Here is a 27,297-nt window from a genome sequence, read left to right as displayed (position 1 = left end):
ATCCTGGTATGCATGGCACCCCTCATCCACAATCCTGGTATGCATGGCTCCCTCATCCCCAATCCTGGTATGCATGGCACCCCTCATCCACAATCCTGGTATACATGGCACCCCTCATCGCCAATCCTGGTATGCATGGCACCCCTCATCCCCAATCCTGGTATGCATGGCACCCCTCATCCCCAATCCTGGTATGCATGGCACCCCTCATCCCCAATCCTGGTATGCGTGGCTACATCATCCCCAATCCTGGTATGCATGGCCCCCTCATCCCCAATCCTGGTATGCATGGCACCCCTCATCCCCAATCCTGGTATGCATGGCACCACTCATCCCCAGTCCTGGTATGCATGGCGCCCCTCATCCCCAATCCTGGTATGCATGGCACCCTCATCCCCAATCCTGGTATGCATGGCACCCCTCATCCCCAATCCTGGTATAAATGGTACCCCTCATCCCCAATCCTGCTATGCATGGCACCCCTCATCCACAATCCTGGTATGCATGGCTCCCTCATCCCCAATCCTGGAATGCATGGCACCCCTCATCCCCAATCCTGGTATACATGGCACCCCTCATCCGCAATCCTGGCATGCATGGCTCCCTCATCCCTAATCCTGGTATGCATGGCTCTCTCATCCCCAATCCTGTTATGCATGGCACCCCTCATCCCTATCCTGGTATGCATGGCTCCCTCATCCCCAATCCTAGCATGCATGGCTCCCTCATCCCCAATCCTGGTATACAGGGTAACCCTCATCCCCAATCCTGGTATGCATGGCACCCCTCATCCCAAATACTGGTATACATTGCACCCCTCATCCCCAATCCTAATATACATGGCACCCCTCATCCGCAATCCTGGCATGCATGGCTCCCTCATCCCTAATCCTGGTATGCATGGCTCTCTCATCCCCAATCCTGGTATCCATGGCACCCCTCATCCCTATACTGGTATGCATGGCACCCCTCATCCCCAATCCTGGTATGCATGGCTCCCTCATCCCCAATCCTGGTATGCATGGCTCTCTCATCCCCAATCCTGGTATACATGGTAGCCCTCATCCCCAATCCTGGTAAGCATGGCACCCCTCATCCCTATCCTGGTATGCATGGCACCCCTTATCCCAATCCCTGGTATGCATGGCACTCCTCGTCCCCAATCCTGGCATGCATGGCACCCCTCATCCCCAATCCTGGTATGCATGGCACCCCTCATCCCCAATCCTGGTATACGTAGCTCCATCATCCCCAATCCTGGTATGCATGGCCCCCTCATCCCCAATCCTGGTATGCATGGCACCCCTCATCCCCAATCCTGGTATGCATGGCACCCCTCATCCCCAATCCTGATATGCATGGCGGCCCTCATCCCCAATCCTGGTATGCATGGCACCCCTCATCCCCAATCCTGGTATAAATGGTAACCCTCATCCCCAATCCTGGTATGCATGGCACCCCTCATCCGCAAACCTGGTATGCATGGCTCCCTCATCCCCAATCCTGGTATGCATGGCACCCCTCATCCCCAATCCTGGTATACATGGCACCCCTCATCCGCAATCCTGGCATGCATGGCTCCCTCATCCCTAATCCTGGTATGCATGGCTCCCTCATCCCCAATCCTAGTATGCATGGCTCCCTCATCCCCAATCCTGGTATACATGGTAACCCTCATCCCCAATCCTGGTATGCATGGCACCCCTCATCCCCAATCCTGGTATGCATGGCACCCCTCATCCCCAATCCTGGTATACATGGTACACCTCATCCCCAATCCTGCTTTGCATGGCACCCCTCATCCACAATCCTGGTATGCATAGCTCCCTCATCCCCAATCCTGGTATGCATGGCACCCCTCATCCCTATACTGTTATGTATGGTACCCTTCATCCTGGTATGCATGGCACCCCTCATCCCAATTCTGGTATGTATGGCCTCCTTATCCCAGAAACCTGGTATGCATGGCACCCAGTCCCTCATCCTAGTATGCATGGCACCCCTCACCCTTATCCTGGTATGCATGGTACCCCTCATCCCTATTCTGATATGTATGGTACCCCTCATCCCCAATCCTGTTATGCATGGCACCCCTCATCCCTATCCTGGTATGCATGGCTCCCTCATCCCCAATCCTAGCATGCATGGCTCCCTCATCCCCAATCCTGGTATACAGGGTAACCCTCATCCCCAATCCTGGTATGCATGGCACCCCTCATCCCAAATACTGGTATACATTGCACCCCTCATCCCCAATCCTAATATACATGGCACCCCTCATCCGCAATCCTGGCATGCATGGCTCCCTCATCCCTAATCCTGGTATGCATGGCTCTCTCATCCCCAATCCTGGTATCCATGGCACCCCTCATCCCTATACTGGTATGCATGGCACCCCTCATCCCCAATCCTGGTATGCATGGCTCCCTCATCCCCAATCCTGGTATGCATGGCTCTCTCATCCCCAATCCTGGTATACATGGTAGCCCTCATCCCCAATCCTGGTAAGCATGGCACCCCTCATCCCTATCCTGGTATGCATGGCACCCCTTATCCCAATCCCTGGTATGCATGGCACTCCTCGTCCCCAATCCTGGCATGCATGGCACCCCTCATCCCCAATCCTGGTATGCATGGCACCCCTCATCCCCAATCCTGGTATACGTAGCTCCATCATCCCCAATCCTGGTATGCATGGCCCCCTCATCCCCAATCCTGGTATGCATGGCACCCCTCATCCCCAATCCTGGTATGCATGGCACCCCTCATCCCCAATCCTGATATGCATGGCGGCCCTCATCCCCAATCCTGGTATGCATGGCACCCCTCATCCCCAATCCTGGTATAAATGGTAACCCTCATCCCCAATCCTGGTATGCATGGCACCCCTCATCCGCAAACCTGGTATGCATGGCTCCCTCATCCCCAATCCTGGTATGCATGGCACCCCTCATCCCCAATCCTGGTATACATGGCACCCCTCATCCGCAATCCTGGCATGCATGGCTCCCTCATCCCTAATCCTGGTATGCATGGCTCCCTCATCCCCAATCCTAGTATGCATGGCTCCCTCATCCCCAATCCTGGTATACATGGTAACCCTCATCCCCAATCCTGGTATGCATGGCACCCCTCATCCCCAATCCTGGTATGCATGGCACCCCTCATCCCCAATCCTGGTATACATGGTACACCTCATCCCCAATCCTGCTTTGCATGGCACCCCTCATCCACAATCCTGGTATGCATAGCTCCCTCATCCCCAATCCTGGTATGCATGGCACCCCTCATCCCTATACTGTTATGTATGGTACCCTTCATCCTGGTATGCATGGCACCCCTCATCCCAATTCTGGTATGTATGGCCTCCTTATCCCAGAAACCTGGTATGCATGGCACCCAGTCCCTCATCCTAGTATGCATGGCACCCCTCACCCTTATCCTGGTATGCATGGTACCCCTCATCCCTATTCTGATATGTATGGTACCCCTCATCCTGGTATGCATGACACCCCATCCCTCATCCTGGTATGCATGGTACCCCACAATCCTATCCTGGTATGTATGGTGCCCCTCATCCCTATTCTGGTATGTATGGCACCCCTCAACCCCCAATCCTGGTATGCATGGTCCCCTCACCCTCCAATCCTGGTATGCATGGTCCCCTCATGCACAATCTTGGTATGCATAGCTCCCTCATCCCCAATCCTGGTATGCATGGCACCCCTCATCCTCAATCCTGGTATGCATGGCATCCCTCATCCCCAATCCTGGTATGCATGGCTCCCTCATCCCCAATCCTTGTATGCATGGCACCCCTCATCCCCAATCCTGGTATACATGGTACCCCTCATCCCCAATCCTGGTATGCATGGCACCACTCATCCACAATCCTGGTATGCATAACTCCTCATCCCCAATCCTGGTATGCATGGCACCCCTCATCCACAATCCTGGTATGCATGGCTTCCTCATTCCCAATCCTGGTATGCATGGGCCCCTCATCCAAAATACTGGTATACATGGTACCCCTCATCCCTATCCTGGTATGTATGGTACCCTTCATCCTGGTATGCATGGCACCTCTCATCCCAATTCTGGTATGTATGGCCCCCTTATCCCAGAAACCTGGTATGCATGGCACCCAATCCCTCATCCTAGTATGCATGGCACCCCTCACCCTTATCCTGGTATGCATGGTACCCCTCATCCCTATTCTGGTATGCATGGTACCCCTCATCCTAGTATGCATGGCACCCCATCCCTCATCCTGGCATGCATGGTACCCCACATTCCTATCCTGGTATGTATGGTACCCCTCATCCCTATTCTGGTATGTATGGCACCCCTCACCCCCCAATCCTGGTATGCATGGTTCCCTCACCCCCCAATCCTGGTATGCATGGTCCCCTCATCCCCCAATAATGGTATGTGTGGTACCCCTCATCCTTGTATGCATGGTCCCCTCACCCCCCAATCTTGGTATGTGTGGTACCCCTCACCCCCCAATCCTAGTATGCTTGGCTCCCTCATCCCCAATCCTGGTATACATGGTAGCTCTCATCCCCAATCCTGGTATGCATGGTCCCCTCATCCCCAATAATGGTATGTGTGGTTCCCCTCATCCTTGTATGCATGGTCCCCTCACCCCCCAATCCTGGTATGCATGGTCCCCTCACCCCGCAATCCTGGTATGTGTAGTCCCTTCACCCCCCAATCCTTGTATGTGTGGCCCCCTCATCCCACAATCCTGGTATGTGTGGCCCCATCACCCCACAATCCTGGTATGCATGGTCCCCTCATCCCTTTCACGCTGTACGCACATACAAAAAAAACCACTTATGCTCACCTTTCTTCCCTGTGCTCCAGTGCTGCTGTGTCCTGTTCTACTGGAGGCCGAGGGACTAGTGTGGCGCCGGAGTACGCGCATGCCCATACCGCGCTGTCTGGCGCCATTTTGCTGAAGACACACTGCAAATGTGTCTTCAGTAAAATGTCGCCGGATAGCGCTATGCGCATGCGCCGATCTGACGCCTCACTCCTGCCCCTGTCTCCGGCAAAGAGAGGCGCTGCGGAAACGCTCCTCCCGGTCAGGTAAGTATGTAAGTATGGCGCCGGAGATCGCGGTATGCGATCAGTGTTACTGGTATCAGTGTCTACACATACGGTGATCTCCGGCGCCATACACACCTCTTACCTGTAACGGCTGGATGCCTGCTTCTATCTGGAGCCAGACTGCGCGTCGTGCATGCACAGTCTATAAAGGCTTCTGACAGAGGGACGCATCTCCCGTTATATTATAGATATCCACCGTAGTGATAAAACATTTACTATGGTTGGTAATAAACGCTGCCCAGAATGCCATAGGAAAGTAGCCCAATAACTAACTTTATCATGAGATCAGTCATTGCAGCTATCAGTGAAAAAAGGAAATCACAGGCAATAAAGATAGCAGTGTGTGAACAATAAAGCTAATGGCAGCACAATGACAAGTGTTGTTCTTCATAATAAGGGATGAGAAACAGTCCCCCTTTCACACACGACAGCCCTTACAAATGGGCCCTATAACTTCACATATAAACAGCTCCGCTGAGGGTCTTTCACAAGGTGTTACAGGCAATGAGAAATGTACACAGTGGCAGTTAGAAGACTTGGTTTGTCTTGAGCATTAAGAATAACATTGACTTTGCTCCATTTTGGTGGCGTTAAAACAACTTAGTAAAATCTATAATAACATGGAGAGGCCGTATCAGGAACTGGTCCATTGTTCACCTATTAAAGGTGAGCTCTGGTTTATTGTTAAAAAAAAATGTAAAATTCCCACATTAAAATGAGATGTAAAAAGCAACATTTTACAACACGTCTTGAATGCACATTACTCTAACTTGGCTGCAGTTTGTCCCATAGAGATGAATGGGATCCATTGACTAATCGATCCATCTTGGTCAGTTGTTTTATGGAAATAAAATATTTTTATTATTAGAGATGAGCGAACCCGAACTGTAAAGTTCATACCGGACACCTTCTCCTGGAAGTTCGGAAGTTTGGGGAGAAGAGAGAGAGATTTTTTCCAGCTCCAAAGTTCAGGTCCCCATTGATTTCTATAGGGTTCTGGTATATTTCTGGTATGCAAACCGAACTTTAGACTAAAGTTCCGTCAAACCCAACGAACCCGAACTTCCACATGTCTGCTCATCCCTAATTATTTTGCACTTTCATCATCATCATCATTACTATTATTATTATTATTTGATAATAGTAATAATCATAATAACAGTGGTGATCGATCATGATAATAATAAATATTACTGCCTGTGACCTTCCCTCTCTAGGCATGCTCATGAGAGTAGTATATATTCCTTCTCTTGATATCGAGGGTCTTAGTTAGTGATTTCTAACCAATTTTCCCTTAAAGAGTTATTCACAAATTTACAAATGCATATTGCAGATAAGACTTGTGAAAACAAGCACTTTTGTAATTTACTACTTATTAAAATTTGCAGTCATTTTTAAGATATTAGCACTTTTTTTGTTTATAGCTTGTCGCTTAGGAAACCGACCACCACTGCTGTCTGGATTGTAATCACTGTGCTGACGCTTGGAGGTAACAGTGTGTTCCAATGATCCCGGTCAGCTCCTAAAAAATACTAACAAGCTCAATAGAAAAGAGCTTGAAAGCACTGGACATGTTCTACAGTCTAGCAGCGGTGGTCGGTCTCCTTGTCAATGAGCTGTAAACGAAAAGAAATGTGTTAATATCTCAAGAATGGCTGAAAATTTTAATAAACAATAAATTACAAAATTGCTTGTATTAACAAGCTCTATTTAACAACATTCATTTATGAAGAAAGGGAATAACTCTTTGAGATGCTTAAAAACTGGTCAGCAGTCCACCGAAGACAGCAGTGAAAATAGTCACTTTAATAATATGTATCACAAACCACTGAAATATACTTATTGTAGCATAGGGGAATACAAAGCAGCACCACATTTTAGCCTCCATAAAGAATCATATAATTTTCTAGCTGACCTTACACCAAGCATTTTTGAGGTAGACATGTGAATTGGGGCTTGCTAAGATTGGAAACGGCGCTCAGGTATTCACCAGTGTAAATATAGTGAGGTATAATTAGTTAATCGTTGGACTTTATGCACATGGCAGTGCTTCCATGGGAGAATACCTATATATCATGATATGTGATGGATCATGGTAGCACATGATACATTATGAGCTTGTCGATTTCTATGCCCAGGTTTAAAATACGGCAGGTGAGGCCTAAAACTGAGGGCCTGGTTTGGAGCAACTTTTGACTGGAGATATTCATTAATATTGTGTAGAAAATTCTTAACGGTTAGACCTGTTAAGAACGGTTAACCCTTATTCCACATGTTTGACATCCATGGTCCAAGTATGGGCCGCAATCCGTATGACAATACCGTTTGCGGGTCTCCTGATCCAAACACAACGAGCTTCTAGGCTTATATGAGGCTGTTGAGTTGGGTCAGGAGACCTGTTACCCTGTCTGGACATTGTAGTCCATAGTTGGACTATGGATGTCGAACATGTGAAACCGCCTTTATCTGTATTCTGAGGCAGTTTTAACAAAAATCTGAAGAAAAGGTATCATTGTTGCCCATAGCAACCAATCACAGCACAGCTTTAATTTTACTGGAGCCATTTAAAAAATAAAAGCTGTGCTGCGATTGGTTGATATGATTAATAAAGAATTTTTCTTTCAAAAAGTTTTGATAAATGAGTAGGGATGAGCGGAAGAATGGAAGTTCAGATTCTGGTAGTACCCGTCCGAATTTTAGTCCAAAGTTCATTCCGGGTACCAGAACTGTACCCAAACTTGAACCAGAACCCCATTGAAAACGATAGAGACAGAAACTTTGGATCTCTCTCTCTCTCGTCCCCAGACTTCCCCCAGAACTGAGAACATTAACACGAACTTCCGGGAGATATCTATGTTTGGGGTTTAGCACCGGACACTTACAAACCCAAACTTTTAAGTTCAGGTTCACTCATTTCTATAAATGAGGCCACTGATTTTCCTCACCTACATTCCTACTCATCGTTATTGTCATCCATGAAGTTTAAGTACATAATGTGAAATATCTCCTGAAAGAAATGAATCAAGTGAAAAAGTTTTTTTGTACAGAGCACTCGTCTTAAATACAAAAGAGCAAATGATAAGAATTTAAAACAAAAAAGAATGGGAGGGAGAAATAGAAAAGTCTAAAGTTTGCTTTGTGACTGGTATTGGCACCCTTTACATTAATTTAGTATGGAAACACATTTTGACTCCCTATGGTAAATCACAAAAGATATTCTCCTGTGATTAATTGTCGGTGCCCATGTGACATGAATTAGCCACTGAATGATTACTTAAGTGTTTTAAAAAGCCACATGGTAGGCCCTGTTCCTTTGTCACAGTGGTGAAGACAAAGGAGCTGTCTGAGGACATCAGAACTGCTATTATTAGCAAACACAAGACTTCCAAAGGGTATAAGGCCATCTCCACAGACCTTGGTATCCTAGTTTCAACAGTGTGCAATGTTATTAAGAAGTTTAAAAACACATGCTTTAAAAACACATCTGTTTAGACAGGCTTATCACCTCAAGTCATGAACCTAACTCTCCCCTGTTCCCTCCTAAATGTAAAGCCCCGTCTCACATAGCGAGATCGCTAGCGAGATCGCTGCTGTGTCATGGTTTTGGTGACGCAACAGCGACCTCACCAGCGATGTTGCTATGTGTGACACTTTGCAGCGATCAGGCCCCTGCTGTGAGGTCGCTGATCGCTGCAAAGTGTCCTGGACCATTTTTTGGTCGTTGCCCTCCCGCTGGTCAGCACACATCGCTGTGTGTGACCAGCGGGAGCAGCGATCAGGCTGGTAACCATGATAAACATCGGGTTACTAGGTGCGCGTGTGCCCCTAGTAACCCGATGTTTATCATGGTTACGAGCCTGCTAAAGTGAGCGGTAACCTCCCGCTCACCGTAGCAGAGTGGTAACCATGATAAACAAAGGGTTACTAGGAGCGCGTGTGCCCCTAGTAACCCGATGTTTACCACGGTTACCAGCCTGCTCCTGCTTCAGCAGGCTGGTAACCAGGAGCAGGACATCGTGGAAAGATTCTTACCACGATGTCGCTGCTCCCCTGATCGTTGGTGAGCCTGCCTGTTTGACAGCTCACCAGCGACCACATAGCGACGCAGCAACGATCCCTGACAGGTCGTATCGTTGTCGGGATCGCTGTAGCGTCGCTAAGTGTGACGGGGCCTTTAATCTTAATCTGCTCCTGCCTATTCATCTGTCTCCACATTCTTCATGCACCCAATAGCACACGGTAACTGCACTTAGACAGATACTGGCTGATGACAATGTTCTACCTATTGTGTCCCCCTATTTCCATATAGATTGTAAGCTTTCAGCAGGACCCTCACTCCTCATGTAACTGTTGAAATGTGATAGATTGTATTGTTTTTATTGTCTGTACAAGTCCCTACTTAATTGTAAAGTTCTACGGAATATGTTGGCGCTATGTGAATAAAAATTATTATTATTATTATGTTTTCCAAGCATGGAACCATCAAGAACCTCCCTGGACATGGGGAAAAGAGGAAAATTGACAAGCGATATCTTCGAATGTTGGTGTGAATGGTGGAAAAAACATCATGTCAAACATCCAAAGACCTGAAGGCCAACCTGGTACAGTCTATGGTCATGGTTTCAATACGTACCATACGCTGCACACTAAACCAAAAATATCTTTATGGGCAAAGGCCAAGGAAGAAAACAATGCTGAAGAAAAAGCATAAAAAGGAACAACTGATCTTTGCCAAAGAGTACCTTGACAAACCACAATCCTTCTGGGAAAATGTTCTGTGGACAGATGGAACAAAAATAGAGCTTTTTGGCAATGCAAAGCAGCAGTTTGTTTACAGATGGCACAATGAACTTATAAGGAAAAGAACACCTTACCAACAGATAAGCATGGTGGAGGATCCATAATGCTGTGGGGTTGCTTTGTTGGGTCTGGTACCAGAGGCCTTGACTGTGTCTCATGAAATCAGAGAACTATCAAGAGATTTTAGAGCAAAATATCCTACCGAGTGTAAGCAAACTTGGTTTGAGTCGAAGATCATAAGTCCGCCAGCAAGACGATGACCGAAAGCTCACATCCAAACATACACAAGAATGGTTGAAAAAGAAAAAATAGACTGTTTTAAAGTGGTCAGCAATGAGTCCTGACTAGTGTTGAGCCACCCCCGTAGTGTTCGAGTTCGGTTCGGTTCGTCGAACACCCGTGTGTTCGCCGAACTGTTCGTCGAACTGTTCGTCGAACACCTTCGAACACCGTTAAAACCAATGGCAGGCAAACAAAAACACATAGAAACACATAGAAAACACCTTCAAAGGTGTCCAAAAGCTGACAAACTGCTCAGAAGACACAACTAACACATGGAAAAGTGACAAGTACATATAGTCATGCGAAAAGAAAAGAGGTGGAGGAGTAAAAGGAGGGGGAGACACAGAAATAGGCATGTCATGCCCTTCTAAAATCCAAAAAGTGAGAAGCCGACAAGTTCAGTCCGCTCCTGCCCGTGCCACCTCCGTGTCGCTGGGTTTGTGCCAGAGCCGCGGTGAACCCTGACGGCCAGCCCCCCTCTCCCAATACTGGTGCCTGTCCGCTGGTGGGTCGAGCGAGCCCCCCTCTGGTGGAGGCAGCTCCAAGCTTTTTAATTTAAATTGTCTCTCTAATTTGAATGAATGCACTTTAAATCCATTTACAAGGATCTATTGGAGGGCAAGTCTCATGCCAGCAGTAATTGCAGCTCCAGTAGCATCCACTAAAGCTGCTGCAGTTAAAAAGCTTTTATAAAGATCGAGCTCGGCTGTCCACCGCAAGGCATCCTACTGCCAGTCCCAGCCCCTATGCCTTGGGGTGCCTCCTGATGCTCTTCACTGAGTATCCCGTGGTCCCGAAGCATTTCCTTTGAAAAAATTAAGTGTCCAAACTACAGGTGGTGTAGCTTGCTTAACAGGCGGGATAATCCGCTGACTAGCAGACACTGCTACTAGGCACAAAGTATTTCCTGGGCTAGATGCAGTTAAAAATTTGTAAGTAGATACTCTCGTTGGATGCTGAGAAAGCATTCCATAGAGTCTCCTGGCACGCCATATATGATTCTCTTAAAAAGCTTGGGGTAGGGGTCTAGGGGACCCTTTTATAGCCAAAATCACGGCCCTGTATCACAATACGTCACCTAGGCTGAAGATAAATGGAACTGTAGCACCGAGGGCTCGGTTGCTACAGACGTATTGCACCTCACCCAGAGGTGTGATATCTCACTCTCAGATAAGGATGGAGTGTGGATCAGGACCCGACACCTGCATGCATTACACCACATTGCCGTGGGGCAGGGCGACCAATATACCCCTGAGATGGGTACGACAGTCCCTGTCCCTGGCTGGAGTGGGGGGAGGGAACACTGAGGAAGGGGAACCCTGCAGTGCAGGAGCAGGGAGGAAGCAGTTCCTGGGTGCATTGAGAAGGGAGTATAAAAGGTGGGCACCATCTTAGTTCAGTGCAGAGAAGTCTGAGCAGAAGTGGCAGGGAGCAGGGGCTCTGCATGAGCTCTGCTCCGGAGGCGGGCCTAGTAACAGAGGCCCAGGCCTGCAAGAGGGAGAAGGAAGGAAGAGGAGCGGAGAAGGCTCCAGGAACGAGGAATGAAGGGATCCCAGGGGTGCGGACGGGCGAGTCGCCACCGCACGCCCGAATCCACCTGCGTGGAGGGGTCAGGCCAAAGGGGGAGACCGGTCCCCGAACTAGTGGAGGCAGGAAACGACCCTCAGCTAGAAACCGGAGGCTCTGACATTTTATGTGGCGCAGCCCCTTGCTCCACCCGCTAGGAAGGCACCACATAGGGTCAGGGAAACTGGCGCCAAGTTTACCAAGAGGAGGCCCGAGGCAGCCAGACAGAAGTGTTGGTAAGAAAGGCCAGACAAAGGACACACAAAGGGGGTCCTGTGAAGCGCTCCAAAGTTATCTGGGAGTTGTCTGAGCCCCTCACCTGGTGAGCACAGTACGACGTGGGCAGCCGTTACCTGCAGACGTGGTCTGGATAATAAGAACTGTGAGTAAAGGCCCTGAACTGCATCACTGACTCCGTGTCGTTACTGCTGCTGCCCTGCACCATCACCCCCATCCTCCGCATACACTGCCCTGAGGCTATACTCCTCCCGTGGGGAGTTATGCTACGCTCTGCTGCACCCACAACACCAGCCTTAGCGGTCTGCCCTGTAGCGGCGGTTCACTCTGACCGCAATCCACGGGTGGCGTAGTCGGACATTTAAACATCAAAACCACATAAATAGTTCCGCCACTGGTTTGACCGCCCTGAGCCACGGAACCGGATCGCCGCCACGAAGACTACAACCACCAGCATCCACCAAAAAGGGTCCGGCTCCGGGTGTCCCAAGGCCCAGGGGGTGCGTCAGAACATTTTCATCACCTTTCACAATCACCAATGGGACAAGGCAGGGATGTCCTCTGTCCCCTCTCTTATACATCCTAGTGACGGAGCACCTGCTCTCATCAATTCGCCATAACCCCAATATTAGGTGGATTGAGGTGGGAGGCACCGAGTACAAGTGCTCTCTATTTGCTGATGATGTCCTAGTATATATCACTCAATCACATATATCCATCCCTGCTGTTATGGCTGAAATAGATCACTTTGTTACATGGTAAAATTTTAAAATCAATGCAGCGAAGTCTGAGGCCCTCGATGTCTCCCTCCCTAAATCCATATAGGATTCCATCCAGTCCAACTTTCCCTTTGCCTGGCCCTCACAGGGTATCAAATACTTAGGAATTCCTATTCATAGAGACCTCTCGCATCTATGTTATCTTAATTTTGGGCCCTTTATTGAACAATTCCATACAGACCACGGTTGGCAAGTTAGAACTGTAAGATTCACTACGTGAACCACTGGTGTTTTGTGGAAAAGCACATGTACACCGCGTTCCAAATTATTATGCAAAAAGTGTTTAGGAGTGATAACGGAAGAATTTGTTTGTTTGTCAGTTAAACTCATTGATGGTGATGTGTGTCAGGGCTCTTTATATCACTGTAAGCAATTGCAGACACCTGTGCTAATTAGTTTGGCAGGTGTGTCCAATGAAAGGCAAGACTACTTAAGAAGGCTCTCTCACATTATTAAGCAGCCTACATTTTCTGCCAAAATGGGAAAGAAAAAGGATGTGTCGGCTGCTGAGAAGCAACAAATTGTGGAGTGTTTAGGTCAAGGCATGACTACAATCAACATTGTGCGATGATCAGGATGAAGTGTCTTGGCAATCAAGAAGTATGTAGCTGATTCACAGTACACACGTGTGCGTGCTGATAAGGGCAAATTGAGGACTCTTTCCTACAGGCAATTACGTCAGGTTGAAAGAGCAGCGGCAAAAAAGCCTTGTCATAGCAGCAGACAAGTTTTTGAAGCTGCTTGTGCCTCCAACGTCCCCCGAACAACAAGATGCAGGGTCCTTCAGAGGTTTGCAGCTGTGCATACGCCATCCTGTCGACCTCCTCTATCCACTTCACACAAGCAGAAATGGCTCCAGTGGGCCAAACATTACATGAAGACTGATTTCAAAACTGTTTTGTTCACGGATGAGTGCCGTGCAGCGCTCGATAGTCCAGATGAATGGAGTGGAGGATGGCTGGTTGATGGACACCCCACGCAAACACGGCTACAGCGCCAACAAGGAGGAGGTGGAGTAATGTTTTGGGCTGGAATCATGGGGAGAGAGATTGTCGGCCCCTTTAGGATCCCTGAAGGCGCTAAAGATGAACTCCATAATGTATGTGGATTTTCTCAAACAGCACTTCCTGCCATGGTTCAAGAAGAAGAACCGTGTATTTCACAGCAAGATCATTTTTCTGCATGATAATGCACCATCTCATGCTGCACATAAAACATCTGCATCTCTGGCTGATATGGGCATAAAAGGGGACAAACTTATGGTGTGACCCCCATGCTCCCCTGACCTCTACCCCATTCAGAACCTTTGGAGCATCATTAAAAGGAGTGTCTATGATGGCGGGAGGCAGTTCACATCTAAGCAACAGCTCTGGGAGGGTATTCTGTCCTCATGCAAAACAATTGAAGCAGAAACCATCCAAAACCTGACAAATTCAATGGACGAGAGAGTTCAGAAGCTCCTTTCGAACAAGGGGTCCTATGTGAAAATGTAACATCACCTAGAATAAAGTTTTGAGTTGAAAACTGTTTGATTTCAGTTTCTAACAACCTGCTAATGCTTATAATTTCAAAAATGACCATTTTTTTGGTCTTTATTAAAATGAAAAGGTTGATCGAAAAGTTTGGGGGATCTAAGAGTGTGGCAACCCAGTAGTCATGATTACTTCGAATTCTGACAATATGAGGGTCATGCTGCAGGTAGTGCAGCAAGAAGGCACTTATGTGTCTTGCGCATCTCGGAGCCCCAAAATTATTTTCCGGGCTAGATGCAGCTAAAAATTATTTTTAATTTTAAATCTGGTGAAGCTTATTATAGATGGCCTAATAGGATCAGTGCTGCACACTGCTACAAAGCCCAAATTATTTTCCAGTCAAGATACAGATAAACATGATTAGTAATTTGAAAGCTTAAAACGGTTGGTAGGGTGATTTTAACCAATCATCAAGCTTTTACTCTCCCCAGGATGACACAGGGGTAGAAAAGTCGTTTCGGATCCATGATTTGTTCATCTTTATGAACGTGAGTCTGTCTACATTATCAGTGGAGAGCCGCGTGCACTTATCTGTCAGCACACCACCAGCAGCGCTGAACACACGTTCAGACAGAACGCTGGCTGCGGGGCATGACAAGATCTCCAAGGTGTAAGTGGCTAGCTCCGGCCATTTATCCAGATTGGAAGCCCAAAAAGAGCAAGGGTCCAGTGACACAGTCGTGGCTTCAATGTTTACTTGGAGATACTCCTGTACCATCGTCTCTAGGCGTTGACTATGTGTCAGACTTCTTGTCTCCTGTGGCCTTGCAAAGGATGGGCTAAAAAAGTGGTGAAATGATTCCGCAAAATTGATGTTACCAGCAGATACTGTGGTTCTGTTACGGTTTGAGTGCTGAACACTTGACGGTCCCACGGTTGGCAAGTTGGAACTGTGAGATTCACTACGTGCACCACTGGTATTTTGTGGAAAAGCACATGTAAGATTCTGCAACAGTCTCTGCTGATACTCCTGCATGCGTGCATCCCTTTCTATGGCAGGAATAATTTCTGCAAATTTACTTTTGTACCGGGGATCTAACAGTGTGGCAACCCAGTAGTCAGGATTATTTCTAATTCTCACAATTCGAGGGTCATGTTGCAGGTAGTGCAGCAAGAAGGCACTCATGTGTGTTGCGCATCCAGGAGCACCAAGTCCCTGTTGTGTTGGTGGCGAGGTAACAATCATGCTTCCTTCCTCTGTCCTCTCCCCCCAACCTCGCACAACAGAAATGTGATCAAGGTCTCCCTCATCTGATGAGTCTTCCATCAGTTCGTCCTCCACTTCTTCCTGGGCTCCTGCACCTTCCTCACTAGTTTGGCTGCTACCATGCGCCCTGGTAAAATCATCTCCCCCACCTTCACATGCCTGCCGCCTTGGTGCTGCCGACCGTCTGGACCTTGCAGATGTTAGCCCTTCCGCATACAACTCCTCCTCCTCTACTTCCTCCACCTCCTCTTGTGCCACCACCTGACTCCGAATTCTGTTTAACATGTGTCCAGCATGTAAATCACCGGAATAGTCATGCTGATAATGGCATCGTCAGCACTAAACATCTTCGTCGCCATTTCAAAACTGTGCAGAAGGGTGCATAGGTCCCTGATCTGAGACCACTCCTCCAGCGTGATTTGCCCCACCTCTGAATCTCGTTGGCCCAGGCTATACGTCAGAACGTATTGCACCAGGGCTTGTCGGTGCTGCCACAGTCGCTGCAACATGTGCAGAGTTGAATTCCACCGGGTAGGCACATCGCATTTTAGCCGGTGAAGTGGCAGGCCCAACGACTTCTGTAGAGATGTAAGTCGCTGTGCTGCGGGATGCGAACGGCGGAAGTGAGCACACAGCGACCGTGCCCTCTGCAGAAGGCCATCTAGTCTGGGATAGTGGGCTAAAAATTGCTGGACAACCAGGTTCAACACGTGAGCCATACAAGGCACGTGTGTGACATTGCCCCGGCGAAGGGCCGCACCCAGGTTTGCAGCATTGTCGCACACGGCCTTCCCTGGTTTCAGGTCCAGTGGAGACAACCATTCATGAAATTGGTTCTCCAGAGCTGACCACAACTCCTCAGCTGTGTGACTCATATTTCCCAGACATTTCAATGTAAAAACCGCCTGATGACGTTGAGCCCTACTGCCAGCATAGTAAGGAGGTGTGCAGGATCCCTTCTGCGCAGTTAGAAAGCTTGTGGCATGACCAGACAGGCTTTGGGTGCAGGTGGAACACCGAGAGGAGGTTGAGGAGGCAGAAGCAGTGGAGGAACTTTGACATAAAGAGGATTGACGCACAACTCGTGGGGACGGCAAGACTTGGACAGCAGCCCCTTGTCCTGCTGTCACCATAGTTACCCAGTGCCCAGTCAGCGACATGTAACGCCCCTGTCCATGCCTACTCGTCCAAGTGTCTGTGGTGAAATGCACCCTGTCACACACAGAGTTTCTCAAAGAAGCGGTGATGTTGTGTGCGACATGCTGGTGGAGCGCAGGCACACCTTTCTTTGAGAAGTAGTGCCGACTGGGCATCTGGTACTGGGGCACTGCGACGGACATAAGGTCTCGAAAATCCTCTGTGTCCACCAGGCGGAAAGGCAGCATTTCTGTAGCCAAGAGCTTGCAGATGGTGAAATTCAACCTCTTAGCTTTCTCATGGCTAGGAGGAAATGGTCTTTTACTTGTCCACATCTGAGGGACCGAGGGCTGGCTATTGTGCTTAGACGGGGTTGATAAGGGTGTCCCCGGCAAACTGCCGGTCTGTGAGGAAGATGCAGGCGGACATGTTAGGTTGCCTTGATCCAAAGGTGGTGCTATCGATGTCGGACAGCGCTCAAGACCAGCTGGTGTTACCACCTCCAAAGAAAATGATGACCTGCCAATCACGCTGGCTGTTGCGGGTAAAGAGGTGGCAGGTCTGCGCCCCAAAACAGGTGTGACTGCTGTCCCCCCAGTCACAGAGGATGAAGAGGCTGCGGATGCACAAGATATGGCAGACGGTGGTTGGCCCGGCCGGCTAGGCCGCATTGTAGCACACTGAGCTTCCCACTGCAACTTATGCTTCATGTCCATGTGCCGGTTCATGCATGAAGTACTCAAACTATGTATTTTTTGGCCTCTACTTAGCTTTTGCTGACAAATGTTACAGATAACACGAGTTGGGTCATCTTTATCGATCTGAAAAAATGCCCAGGCTATGCAAGGCTTAGCACCCATGCGACCTGAAGAGCCACCACGACTTGTGGTGAGAGGCAGAGTTGTGTTTGAGGATGCAGTTGTTGACGTGCTTCCAGTACTACGTCTCTGTCCAGGAAGGCGCAACCTGACCTCGTCGTCACTAGCATCTTCCTCCACCTCCTCTGCTGACCTCATCTCTTGGCTGACTGTGGGTTGACAGTAAGTGGGATCTCCGACCTCATCATCATCACCCTGTGCGTTATCACACCCGTCGTCCTCAGAGCCAACCTGTTCCTGCCCTGACAAAAAACTAAAGTTGTCGCTCCAATCAGGTATTTGAGTCTTATCATCGTCTTCCTCATTGTCTCCACCAACAGGAGTTACAGTTTGGGAATGAGGGTCTACATTATGGTCAGAACCTTCTGCGTCTGGTCCTGGATCCGACTCATAAAGATTCTGGGCATCAGTGCAGATCATTTCCTCGTCTGGATTCACAGAAGCGCTGGAGTCGACCTCTGATTCCCAGGCTATAGTATGAGTAAACAGCTCTGCAGACTCAACCATCTGTTCTACCTCATACTCAGACGGGCAGCTGGAGATTTGGGAGCTGTGAGGAAGCAAGTGCGATTTGGTTGACACCTTTGAGGACTGGAGTATTTACGATGTTGAAGTTGATGTGGAGGAGAGCCCACTTAAAGGAGCACTTGATATCCGTTGAAGCACCTGCTGTTTTTGTGCCTCATCTGGAATTTGTAGCGATTGGCGTGGCCGTAAGAAAGGGATCTTATCACATTGTCCGCTAAAAGAAGTAGACATTTTAGTTTGGCTGGAAGATGGTATTTCTTCTGCACCTACCCCACGGACACAACCTTTTTTCCCCTTCCCAACACGCCTATTCCCCTTTCCACCAGCAGCAGGCCTTTTTCCACTCATTTTGGTGGTTAACTAATTCACAACTCTGGAGTTGTTTGCACAAAAAAACAATGGATGGTAACCGAGCAGAGCTGAGTGGCCAAACTGTGGTATTAGGCCAAAACTATTGGCTGGGTTAGATGCAGAAAAAAATTATTTTTAATTTGCAACCTGATGGAGGTCAGTATAGATGGACTAATAGACCAAGTCCCACACACCGCTAGAAGCCCAAATATTTTTTCAGAGCTAGATGCAGAAAATTTTTTTATTCAATTTGCAACCTGATGGAGGTCAGTATAGATGGACTAATAGACCAAGTCCCACACACTGCTAGAAGCCCAAATATTTTTTCAGAGCTAGATGCAGAAAAAAATTATTTTTAATTTGCAACCTGATGGAGGTCAGTATAGATGGACTAATAGACCAAGTCCCACACACCGCTAGAAGCCCAAATATTTTTTCAGAGCTAGATGCAGAAAAAAATTATATTCAATTTGCAACCTGCTGGAGGTCAGTATAGAAGGACTAATAGAACAAGTCCCACACACTGCTAGAAGCCCAAATATTTTTTCAGAGCTAAATGAAGAAAAAAATTATTTTTAATTTGCAACCTGATGGAGGTCAGTATAGATGGACTAATAGACCAAGTCCCACACACTGCTAGAAGCCCAAATATTTTTTCAGAGCTAGATGCAGAAAAAAATTATTTTTAATTTGCAACCTGATGGAGGTCAGTATAGATGGACTAATAGAACAAGTCCCACACGCTGCTAGAAGCCCAAATATTTTTTCAGAGATAAATGAAGAAAAAAATTATTTTTAATTTGCAACCTGATGGAGGTCAGTATAGATGGACTAATAGACCAAGTCCCACACACTGCTAGAAGCCCAAATATTTTTTCAGAGCTAGATGCAGAAAAAAATTATTTTTAATTTGCAACCTGATGGAGGTCAGTATAGATGGACTAATAGAACAAGTCCCACACGCTGCTAGAAGCCCAAATATTTTTTCAGAGATAAATGAAGAAAAAAATTATTTTTAATTTGCAACCTGATGGAGGTCAGTATAGATGGACTAATAGACCAAGTCCCACACACTGCTAGAAGCCCAAATATTTTTTCAGAGCTAGATGCAGAAAAAAATTATATTCAATTTGCAACCTGCTGGAGGTCAGTATAGAAGGACTAATAGAACAAGTCCCACACACTGCTAGAAGCCCAAATATTTTTTCAGAGCTAAATGAAGAAAAAAATTATTTTTAATTTGCAACCTGATGGAGGTCAGTATAGATGGACTAATAGACCAAGTCCCACACACTGCTAGAAGCCCAAATATTTTTTCAGAGCTAGATGCAGAAAAAAATTATTTTTAATTTGCAACCTGATGGAGGTCAGTATAGATGGACTAATAGACCAAGTCCCACACACCGCTAGAAGCCCAAATATTTTTTCAGAGCTAGATGCAGAAAATTTTTTTATTCAATTTGCAACCTGATGGAGGTCAGTATAGATGGACTAATAGACCAAGTCCCACACACTGCTAGAAGCCCAAATATTTTTTCAGAGCTAGATGCAGAAAAAAATTATTTTTAATTTGCAACCTGATGGAGGTCAGTATAGATGGACTAATAGATCAAGTCCCACACACTGCTAGAAGCCCAAATATTTTTTCAGAGCTAGATGCAGAAAAAAATTATTTTTAATTTGCAACCTGATGGAGGTCAGTATAGATGGACTAATAGAACAAGTCCCACACGCTGCTAGAAGCCCAAATATTTTTTCAGAGATAAATGAAGAAAAAAATTATTTTTAATTTGCAACCTGATGGAGGTCAGTATAGATGGACTAATAGACCAAGTCCCACACACTGCTAGAAGCCCAAATATTTTTTCAGAGCTAGATGCAGAAAAAAATTATTTTTAATTTGCAACCTGATGGAGGTCAGTATAGATGGACTAATAGAATGATGCTATGCCCAAAAGATTTTACTTCACTAGGTGCAGTAAAAAAATTGGTATTCTATACACAGGTGGTATATCTTGCAACACAGATAGGCTACTCCACTGACTAACACACTCTGCAATAGGCCAAAAAGGATTAGCTTTGCTAGATTCAGCCAAATGCTGTGAAAAAAACTTGCACAGCACTGGCACAGACCTGCCTGGCAAAAACTGATAGGAACTGATGTAACCTAGTCCTGAAAAGGACTCCAATTACAATTAGTCTTTACTCCCACAATCTATCTATTTAAGAGCACAGACCTGCTTGATAAAAGTCGTAGGAAATGCTGTAACCTAGTCCTTAAAAGGACTGCAATCACAACTATTCCCTACTCCCAAGCTATCTGTATATTTGTGCGAAAATTGGCTTGAAATTAACAAGGTATAGCGCACACAGCAACAGCGGTGCCGTCTAACACGCAGCTGCAGCAGTGAGAAAATGGTGGCGACGGGGAAAATGGCTTGGTCTTATAGGGCAAGGACATGTGACATACACTGCCAATCACACATGCCCTTGCTTGTGTGAAAAAAAGCACTTCGCTCCGTGTGTGCGCTGCTGATAGGCTGACAGACTGCACCTCCCCACTGCAAATGCGGGAAAGAGAAAAAAAAATGGAGATCTTCATTGTTCCTGCAGAGATCCATCCCCTGCCCCTCCCCCCGCCCCGCTGTACACTCAAACTGCGTATTAACATTAATTTTCATCATTACTGAGAAAAAATCCAGTTATGATTTTGGTGCACGAACAGTTATCGAACATAACCTCGAACAGCCGAATTTTTCTCAAATTGTTCGTGTTCGCCGACCGGCTCGAACACCGCCCAAAACAGCTCGAATTTGAGATTGGCGAACAGTTCGAGTAGAACAACGCTCATCTCTAGTCCTGACCTCAATCCCATTGAAAATCTTTAGGGAGAGCGAAATCTGCCATTGGAATAAAGAACCCTGCAAACATTCAAGAGCTTAAACAAACTGCAAAGGAAGAATGGGAGGAAATTCGAGCTGAGAAGTGCAAGAAGCTTACAGATGGCTACAAGAAATGTTTGGAGGCTGTCAGCAATGCCAAAGGGTGTGCAACCAGGTAATAATTAGGGGTGCCTTTATTGCTGCACATGCTGTTTATTCTTTTTTTTCTATGAAATTGCAACATGGAAGTTGTAAAGCAATGTTTTATTGTTGTATTACTTTGAACCACTAATTAAAAAATCCTGAGGATATAACTTTGGTACATTTACATTTATTTCTGAAGATATTGGAGAGTCTATGAAAAAAATGAAGGGATGCCAATAATGGTGACCAACACTGTATGTCTGAAGCCTGGAGTCAAGAGATGAAGTCAAGCCAGACATTTCACAAATCCCTGTTATTTTGTATACAAAATGTTCTGGTTTCCAGTAAGAACATGATTAGGAAATTGCTACTTAAGCAGATTTAATACCTTGATTAGACTCCTTTGCCATAGAATCACTCCACTACCACACAAGAGCCAAAACTGCAACAATATCTGGATAAATCGTGCCCCCTCCTCCTCCAAAATATTATTTATTGCAATATTATTTAGTATGTAAAGTAACCTTTTGTTACCTCAGCGAATATAAATTACAGTCGGCAACGAGAATGGAGAAAAGATAGGAACAGTGTCGGTAAATCCCTCCATATGTAATATATTCAGCAGAACTGTGCTCAGCCTGCTCGGCAGATCTGTGAAATGTGCTCGGGTGAATGGCTGAAGGTCTGTCTGGCTGAGGCTTACAGAGACATGCAGACATCAGCTAAAAACGGATTAGAAAAAAACGCGAAAAACATCCGTGGCTTAAAATGGAAGTAGCAGTCATTTATCAAAGCAGGGAAAGGAAAAGGATATACATTGTTGTCATAATTACATGCCCAAAGTGTAATGTGTGGGAAGAGTTCAAACTCTTAGCAGGGATATAAAAAGCGAGAGGTCGGACTGCTGGTTGGAGCGCTTCAGTGCAGAAAAGTTATAAGGGTTTGTGACTTTTGCCAAGTCAACCTATAATTTAATAGGCTCCCAATTTTACAGTGATGCATTGTCCCTGAAGATTTTGTTCTTTCAATGTACATTTCACCTCATCTTCATTTCTGAGATACGCCTGCATCTAAGAATCTTGGACAAGAACTAATATGGCTTCCATAACTACTTTTTAGGGCTATGTCTGCTTATACCTACAGTTATATGGAGGCAAAGGATGTGATTAAAGCATAGCTAATGGAAAAAACAAATGGGTTGATTTTGCGCTGCCATAGTGTAGCGCTGGTGTCTCTGCCTCCTGCCCGTCAGAGACTCCGATCCCCTTACCGCCGCGGTCCGGCGTCCACCGCTCCACTGGCTGTGCATGCCCAGGGTGCGCGCACCGCACCAGATCCCCGAGCACTGTGCTTAGGGCGCGCGTGCTCCCTGCTTCTTAAAGGGGCCACGCTCGTCATCCTAATATGTCCCTGACCAACGGCCAGAGGACAGCTGATATTTAAGGCACCTTCTCCAAAATGGAGGTGCCTGTGCAATGGTGTTGTTTGCTTGCATTAAACTGCCTCTCCAGTTTTAAGGTCCCCGTGCTGCCCGCCAGCAGGTCTACCAGCCATGTCCGCCAGCCTGTCTATCAGCCGTGCCCATCAGCCTGTGTATCAGCTGTGTCCGCCGGCCAGTCTATCAGCCATGCTTGCCAGCTTATCTATCAGCCATGCCCACCAGCCTGTCTATCAGCCATGCCCACCAGCCTGTATATCAGCTGCGTCCGCCAGCCTGTCTACCTGCCGTGCTCGCCAGTCTGACTACCAGCCATGCCCGCCTTCCAGACTACCAGCTGTTATCGCCTGTCTGTCTTCCTGCGCTGCCAGTCCTCTGCAGTGCCTGTCAGCTTCGGCTGTCAGCTCCATGGGAGTAATCTGCTCTCGCACAAGGTCGGTCCCAGAGTGGCACCTGGTCCACCCTCCCGGTCCCTCCTTGGTTCACGGAGTCAACTAAGCCGCCGTGTAGCCAGGATCGGCCTAGGTGGGCACTTAGTTACACCCCTCTGGTCCCTCCTTGTACCACGGCACAGTGGCTACACCATCCGGGCCCGTAACACGTAGGAAGAAGAATGACGGTTGCCAATCTAATAGTAAGTGGTCTGCGTTTCAGAGCATATAGCTTCTTCATCAGGAAAACCACATGGTTGTCCTGATGAAGAAGCTATATGCTTCGAAACACGTCAGCGAATAAATCACTTGCTATTAGATTGGCATACGTCATCCTTCTTCCTACGGCAGCGCAGAATCAACCCATTTGTTTTTCCCATTACCTATGCTTTTATCTCCTCTTTGGTCTGCAGTAGTCTCAAGCGTTTTTCAGTGGATGTGTGTACACAACCCAAACCACATGAGTGCAATTGTGCTATTTCCTCCATATTTGTTTTCCAAGATAAGACCCTATTTGCATTTTGTCTCCTTCCAGTCTTTCTCTCAGGAAAGGATGTGATTAGGTGCATTTGTCATTCAGGGGTCTGCAGGATGAAAATTCCCATACAAGTTAATGATATCTAAATTAGGGTTAGCACCCTAAAAACAGATATAATTAAAGGAGATGAACGAATCAATCCACAACATATCAAGTTCAAATTACTTTAAATTTTCTGATTCTGATACGGATTGCACTTGATTGGTTTCCATTTTGATGGATTCTTTTGAAGGCCGGAATGGGGTTAAAATATTAAAATACATTATACTCACTTTTCCTAGGCTACCACCTGTCATACACCACCTCCATTGCAGGTCCTTGGTCCTTCATGCTGGTCTTCTGTTCTTCCAGTGCTTCCTCTTCGACATTGATGCCAGTGAATGGTCACAAGCTGTCATGTAGGGGCTGGCGCACATCATGAACTGTGTCCACCCTCATACAATTTGCGCAAAAGCGAGTGATTGACATAATTTGGTTGGATGGTGACGCAATTTATGATGTTTGTTGGCTCCCAATCATCAGCAAGAGGCCATTCACTGGCCTCAACACCAGTGAGGAAACGCCTGAAGAGACAAAGACTGACGTGAAAGACTAGGAACCTGTGATGTAAGACAGGGAAGGACTTAAGATAGGTCAGTATAAATTATTTTATTTTTATAACCTTTCCCTTTCCTCCATTTATTATGCTTTGGTGACTAGAGAGACCATAGAGATTAAAAAAAACATAATTTCATGGCAGTCAGGGCATTTTTAATTCGGAAAACCTTCGGTTTTATTTGAAACAAATCAAATCTGGTAGACGATTCGAGTGAATCAGCCGGAAAAAAAGAATATCTGGAGATTCAGGTCATGATTGGACCACTATAATACATCAGATTAAGAAACTGCTTGTGATGCATAAAAGGACAATCTAGCTTCTTTAACCCAGAAATGGTGCTATTCTACTCCATGTGCTATGTATATTGTGTGCAGCTCAGCTCTATTCACTTGAATGGGGCTATAAGCTTCAATACCACACAGTCTACATCCAATTGTGCTGTCATTTCCAGAAGAAAGTAGCTATGATTTTCTCATTTTAAATCCACCCTGTAAAATGTATTACATCCTAAATAAGTTGTAACCTATCTACTGGATTTGATGTATGTCCCTTGTTCTTCGTTTCATCTTCCTAGAAAAAATGGTACATTATTCAAGTCCTCCTGGCCATGGTCTTGTAGTCAGGGAAGAACTTAAGGCACAAATGCCCCCTCTTGACAATTGGTGAGTGCCCCAGTAACGGGATCTACAATGAATAGGTGATAATGTGTCTAGACTTGATTACCCCTTTAAATAAATGATTTGCTATAAGGTGAATAAAAGCACACAATAGGGCATCACCCAGGTACGCTGGGCATTAATGCTGCAGTATTCATTCACCTTGGATATCCACATAAAGGCTTGTATGGATATCCAGCTGCTGCTGCTCCGAATATTGGAAATGTTCCAACGTGATCTGTCTTGAGGAAAAAGAAAGGATCTGCTACATTAAATGTGAATTAAATGTTCCAAAGAAACGTGATAGTGAAGAATCATGTAGGTTTAATTCTCTACGCGTTTCGAGGTCATACAGACTTCTTCAGGAGCACCACAATGATGGTACATACAGATATAATCCTTTTGTAAACTGGGGCCAAGGAACACAGCATTGTATCTGTATGTAGTATCATTCCATCATTGTGGTACTCTTGAAGAATTCTGCATGAATCTGAAACTCATAGAGAATTAAAACTGTATGATTCTTCACTAGCTTGCTTCTTTGGGACAGCGCAGCAGATTATTATTATTGTTTATTATTATAGCGCCATTTATTCCATTGCGCTTTACATGTGAGATCAGCCACCTTTCCTTTTTCATCAGCCCTATAAATAATAGGCACATTAAGTAATGGTTTGGTATGAAGTAGGCGAACATGTCCCTTAATTTAAACTATTTTACAGGATAGAGATTGGGAGATTTTTCCTTCTTTATCTATGACAATATAAGTAAACCCTTGTTCACATTTAGCGCTAAACCCAAATTGAGTGCTATCTATAAAACCTTGCATGTAACAGTATATTTAATTTAGCTGTATGTACAAGGGAACATAAGTCTCACAAAGGGGGCAACAGGTGCATCTGTACACAAGGAGCTGGACCCAATGTAATTTGTAAAAAGCCAGGAGGGGGTTATCAGCTAGTGCAGAACTCCTACAGGGGATTAACCACATGGTATCTTTACCTCCTGCTGACCCCATAACTGAATCCTTAAATGACCAGTAGGCAAGCTGTGCTGCAGCCATGTTCCCAACCTCAAGTGTTTGTTGTGTTTGGTATGGATCTATACTGTGTAAGCGTCCTTTAAATACTCTATACTAAGGATCATAGATGCCTTTTTTACATTGGCTCTGAAATAATCTGGCGCCATATACATAATATAGTCATGAACCGATTGTTCACTCCCCTTTCCTCCATTCACCTACACATGTGGCTTGACTTAATGGGCATACTATTAATATTAAGGGTGGGAGATTTCTGGTTCTGATTATCTCAGATGAAAAAAAAGTTAAAAGACAAATATAAAGAGTATTTTTCATGATTTTTTTGTTAAACATGAGACGTAAGGGGACAGTCTGGTTCCCATACTAGATTCTGTGAAATTGTCAGCAGTGGCCATCTAATAAAGAGGTTTCTGAAAAAAAAAAAAACATTTCCTGGTGTGATTCTAAATCCACTTGAAGATACTGTGAAATAAATCTACAAAATTCATAACTTCTAAATTTGCTAAAGGGGTTTTCTATGTATCTGATATTGACGAGGTATCTACAGAACAGATGCTCATTATCAGATCAGTGAAGGTCCAACACCTAACACCCCCACCGATCAGCCGTCATTAGCTCTAGAGGTATCAATATCAAATGCTGGAGAACCCCTTTAGGGGTGAATTCAAACCCAAAAGTAATGTAATATCGAGATCTTTTGGCTTCTTTTTCATATAGTGATGGTGTGTAAGAGTCATGTAATTATACTTCTCTTCTAGATCATAAAATTCTTAAAAGTGAGAATATTCAGAAGATGGGCGAGATCGTGACACCATTCGGTGCTTTACATGGATTACAATGCATTTTATGGTTTTGCCCAATTATTCTTTAAAGAGGTTGTACAGAGTTAGCGAAACATGGCTGCTTTCTTCGAAAAGCAACGCCATATCTGTCGATAGGTTATGTTTAATAGACTAGGGATTGACAAGATGTGCACATAGGGCATTAACCAAATAACATGCGGTTTTATTGCATTTTTTTCCTCTCACCTTGTAGTGCTGTGAAACTGACCACTGTCTATTCTTCTGTCTTCACTCTTTGGTGCTTCTGAAGCTGAATAAGCCTCAAGTAACATCATGACGTCAAGGAGTGATGCATCTTCATGTTGTCGCATGAT

General features: G+C 46.0%; 1 long non-coding RNA gene across 1 annotated transcript in view; it reads right to left on the bottom strand.

The window, feature by feature from the left end:
* Positions 1–27,284, bottom strand: part of LOC141153212 (uncharacterized) — a 70,711-nt gene extending 43,427 nt beyond the window's left edge. Inside the window, exon 1 of the long non-coding RNA XR_012247264.1 lies at positions 27,170–27,284. This is a non-coding gene — a long non-coding RNA (uncharacterized lncRNA). The remainder of the gene's footprint in view (positions 1–27,169) is intronic.
* Positions 27,285–27,297: the final 13 nt, after the last annotated feature.

Source organism: Phyllobates terribilis, unplaced genomic scaffold (assembly GCF_046119375.1).
Source record: "Phyllobates terribilis strain yellow unplaced genomic scaffold, ASM4611937v1 Scaffold_7__3_contigs__length_470593459, whole genome shotgun sequence".
NCBI classification, from domain to species: domain Eukaryota; kingdom Metazoa; phylum Chordata; class Amphibia; order Anura; family Dendrobatidae; genus Phyllobates; species Phyllobates terribilis.
The sequence above is the reverse complement of the archived record's forward strand: the minus strand, read 5'-3'. Positions and strand labels throughout refer to the sequence as shown.